General features: G+C 56.6%; 1 long non-coding RNA gene across 1 annotated transcript; it reads right to left on the reverse strand.

Moving 5' to 3' along the window:
* Positions 1-286: 286 nt before the first annotated feature.
* LOC146056326 (uncharacterized) lies at positions 287-3,857 on the reverse strand. Its single transcript, XR_014469140.1, has 3 exons — positions 3,642-3,857; positions 2,556-2,732; positions 287-440 (listed from the first exon to the last, which is right to left on the reverse strand). It is a non-coding gene; the product is annotated as an uncharacterized LOC146056326 (long non-coding RNA).
* Positions 3,858-4,095: the final 238 nt, after the last annotated feature.

Consider the following 4,095-nt stretch of genomic DNA (forward strand, 5'->3'; position numbering starts at 1 on the left):
GGAGGGAAGCGAGAGGAGGAGGGGAAGCAGAAGAGGAAGGGGAGCTGAGGAGTGAGAGGAAAGAAGAAAGGAAAGTAGGGGAGGGGGTGAGGAGTATTGGAAGCAAAAGAAAGGAGGGGGAAACAGGAAAGGAGGAGGGGGAGCGGAGGAGGTGGTTGGGGAGCTGAGGAGGAGGGGAGAACAGAGAGCAGGAGCAGACAAGAAGAGGGGGAGAGGAGGAGGAGAGGAGGCATGGAGGAGGTGCAGAGAAGGGAGCGCAGTGCAAGCTGGTGCTGGGTACCTCCTGTGACAATCAGCAGCGATGGTAGCGATGATTTTGCTGCCCCTGCTCCTGGGCAGACTGGGTCTGCTGCACTTTCTCTTCTTCTGTGCTAGTCATCTCTTCCTGCTCCATCTCCCCGGCGCTGGGTCTTCTCTTCCTGTACCCCAGCACAGGTTCACTGGCAGTCAGAGAGAGAAAAGTGTGGGGAAATTGGTGAGGAGAGCAAAAGAGGGGAAAGGGAGAGCTGGGGAGAGGAGGAGGGGAAGGAGGAGAGGAGGAGAGGGATCAGAGAAGAAGGAGCAAAGGAGTGGAGGAGGGGGATCCGAGAAGGAGCAAAGGAGTGGAGGAGGAGAGAAGCGGACATCTAGAGAAGTAGCACAGAAGGCACTGTGTACCTCTTGTCATTGGTGCTGCATGGTACATGATCAGCAGCGATTGAAATGCTCCTCCTCCTCCGACGAAAAGTGGTGGGGAGGAGAGAGAGGAGGAGGGGCAAAAGAGAGGAGGAGGGAGAGGAGTAAGAGGAGGGGGAGCAGAGTAGAGGAGAAGGGAGAGCAGGAGAAGAGGAGAGGGGTGAGGAGGAGGGGAAGTGCAGGAGAAGAGGGGAGGGGGAGCGGAAGAGAGGGGAAGCGGAGAAGTGAGAGAAGGGGAGGGGGTGCGGAGGAGATGAGGTGAGCAGGAGGGAAGCAAAGGAGAGGAGGAGGAGGGGTAGTGGAGGAGGGAAAGAGATGTGGTAGCTGAGGAGAAGAGGAGCGGAGACAAGGAGAAGGGAAAGCAGGGGAGGGGTGAAGAGGATTGGAAGCAGAAGAAAGGAGGGGAAGCAGAGGAAAGGAGGAGCAGAGGAGAGGAGGAGCGGAGGAAGGGAAGCTGAAGAGAGGTTGTGGGGGAGGAGAGGGGGGGAGGAGAGGAGGAGGGAGCGGAGGATGGAGAGTAGATGAGGAGGAGGTGGGGGAGCTAAGGGAAGGAGTAGGAGGAGTGGAGGGAAGGAGAGGAGAACGGAGAGCAAGAGGAGAAGGGAGAGCAAGAGCAGAGGAGGGAAAGTGAAGGAGAGGAGGAGGGGGAGCATAGGAGAGGGGGAGAGGTGAAAGCAGAGAAGGGAGAGCAGGAGAGGGGGTGAGGAGAAGGGGAAGTGAAGGGGAGGGGGCTGAGGAGGTGTGGAGAAGGAGCAGACGTGCGGAGAATGGAGAGCAGTATATGCAGGCGCTGTGTACCTATTGTAATCGGTGCTGCATGCTACATGATCAGCAGTGATGGAATGCCGGGTTTTCTGCCCCTGCTGCACTCCCTCCCCTTCGGTGCTAGTCATCTTTTCCTGCTCCATCTCCCCATCGTTAGGTCTTCTTTTCCTTCACCCCAGCATAGGGTCACTGGGGGGGAGGGAGGGAAAGAAAGAGAGAGAGAGAGAGAGAGAGAGAGAGGGGGAGAGGGGGGAGAGAGAGGGGGGAGAGGGGGGAGAGAGAGAGGAGGAGAGGGGGGAGAGAGGGAGAGGGGGGAGAGAGAGAGAGGGAGAGGGGGAGAGAGAGAGAGAAAGAAAGAGGGAGAGAGAGAGAGAGAGAGAGAGAGAGAGGGAGAGGGGGGAGAGAGGGGGGAGAGAGGGAGAGAGAGGTGGAGAGAGAGAGGGGGGAGAGAGGGAGAGAGAGGGGGAGAGAGAGAGGGGGGAGAGAGAGAGGGGGAGAGAGAGAGGGGGGAGAGAGAGAGAGAGGGGGAGAGAGAGAGGGGGAGAGAGAGAGGGGGAGGGGAGAGAGAGGGGGAGAGGGAGAGGGGTAGAGAGAGAGGGGGAGAGAGAGAGGGGGAGAGAGAGAGAGGGGGAGAGAGGGGGAGAGAGAGAGGGGGAGAGAGAGGGGGGAGAGAGAGGGGGAGAGAGAGAGAGTGAGTTGTGGGGAAATTGGTGAGGAGGAGAGAGATAGAGGGGAAGAGAGAAAAGGGGAGAGGAGGGGGATAAGGGAAGAAGGAGCGGAGGAGTGGAAGAGGAGAGGGGGCAAAGGAGCGGAAGAGGAGAGGGAGCAGAATAGAGGAAGCGGAGGAGGAGGGGAAGCAGAGGAGAGGAGGGGGGATCAGAGGATGGAGAGTAGATGAGAAGGTGGTGGGGGAGCTGAGGAAAGGAGGAGGAGAGAAGAAGGGAGAGCAGGAGCAGAGGAGGGAAAGTGAAGGAGAGGAGAAGGGGGAGCAGAGGAGAGGGGGTGAGGAGGATGGGAAGTGGAGGAGAGGAGGTGGAGTGAGGAGGTGTGGAGAAGGAGCGGACATGTGGAGAAGGAGCGGAGAAGGGAGAGCAGTATACACAGGTGCTATGTACCTCTTGTCATCGATGATTCATTCTACATGATCAGCAGTGATGGAAACACCATGTTTTCGGCCCCTGCTCATGGGTCTTCTGAACTCTTTTTTCCCCAGTGCTAGTCATCTCCTCCTGCTCCAACTCCATGGCGCCGAGTCTTCTCTTCCTGCACCCCAGCACGGGGTCACCGGCAGTCTGAAAGAGAGATAGAGAAGTGTGGGGAATTTGGTGAGGAGGAGAGAGATAGAGGGGAAAGAGAGAGCAGGGGAGAGGAAGATAGGGGTTGTGGAGGAGGGGGAAGTGGAGGAGAGGAGGGGGATCAGAGAAGAAGGAGCTGAGGAGGAGTGGAGGTGAGGAGGAGGGGGGGGGCAGAGGAGGATGGGGAGCAGAGTAGAGGAAGAGTTAGAAGGGAGAGCAGAAGAGCAGTGGAGGGGGAGAGGGGGTGCGGAGGAGGGAAGCATAGGAAAGGAGGAGGGAAGCAGAGGAGGGGAATCGGAAGAGAAGGAGGTGGTAAGGGAGCGAGGATTCAGTATGAAATCCCGACGCCTGGAATCCCGGCGTTCAAAATCCCGACAAGGGGGGGGGGCGTGGATCGTCCCCCCTTGCGGGCTCGCTGCGCTTGCCACGGTGGTAAGGGAGCGAATATATACACACATATATGTATACACACACACAGATGGCGCCATCAATTTTATTTTAAACAAACAAAATAACAGAAGGGGGGACATTATGGTGTTACCGTGTACCTATAACATATTTAAAAAGTATGCCTTAACCCAGTGGTGTCAAAGTCACGGCCCTACAGCTGTTGTGGAAGTACACATCCCTACATGCCCTGCCACAGATTTTATATAATGGATCGCTAAAATCTGTGGTAGGGCATGCTGGAAGTGTAGTTCCACAACAGCTGGAGGGCCATGAGTTTGACACCACTGCTAAACCCCCTTAATGCCCATTACATGTAATCACAACCCACCACCTAGCATCATGCCAAACCTCTTCCCTTAGCCCAAAGCAGATTAATCTTGCACCTCCTCTCCCCTCCCTCGCTCCCCCCCCCCCAAGACATACTCTTCGCCAGTCGTGACCGAAGAGTGCACTCACATAGAATCGGTCGCAGGTGGGGGTACTGCAGCATCTGTCGGATAGGGCACCTCTCTCCTCCTCAGCGTCGTTCCCAGCAGCGTTGGGCTGTGTTCTCTGCCGCAGCGCCCTGGGGGCGGAGTTGGGGCAGCTGTCTCCCCGCCTGTATCCTTCCCGTCTATGTTGGGCGGTGTCCTGAGCAACGTCCTGGGGGTCCTCAGTGGCAGCAAGGTTTTAGTAGCATCCTGAAGGGGAGGGAAGAGGAGGAAAACATCCATATTTAAAAAAAAAAAATGCTGGTCTACAACAGTATGTAAAAATAGCGGCATAGTGAGTTTAGGAGAATCCTGTTCAAAAACTTGCAAAGAGATGGTGCCAGTGTGCACGCTCAGAGAGCAGATAAAGGGCGGGAAGGGGATTAAAAATAGGTCCTGGCATTTAAAGTACACAGGCCCACCTTGGTGTCAATAGTGTA

This window comes from Crinia signifera, unplaced genomic scaffold (genome assembly GCF_055691185.1).
Source record: "Crinia signifera unplaced genomic scaffold, ASM5569118v1 HAP2_SCAFFOLD_799, whole genome shotgun sequence".
Classification (NCBI taxonomy): domain Eukaryota; kingdom Metazoa; phylum Chordata; class Amphibia; order Anura; family Myobatrachidae; genus Crinia; species Crinia signifera.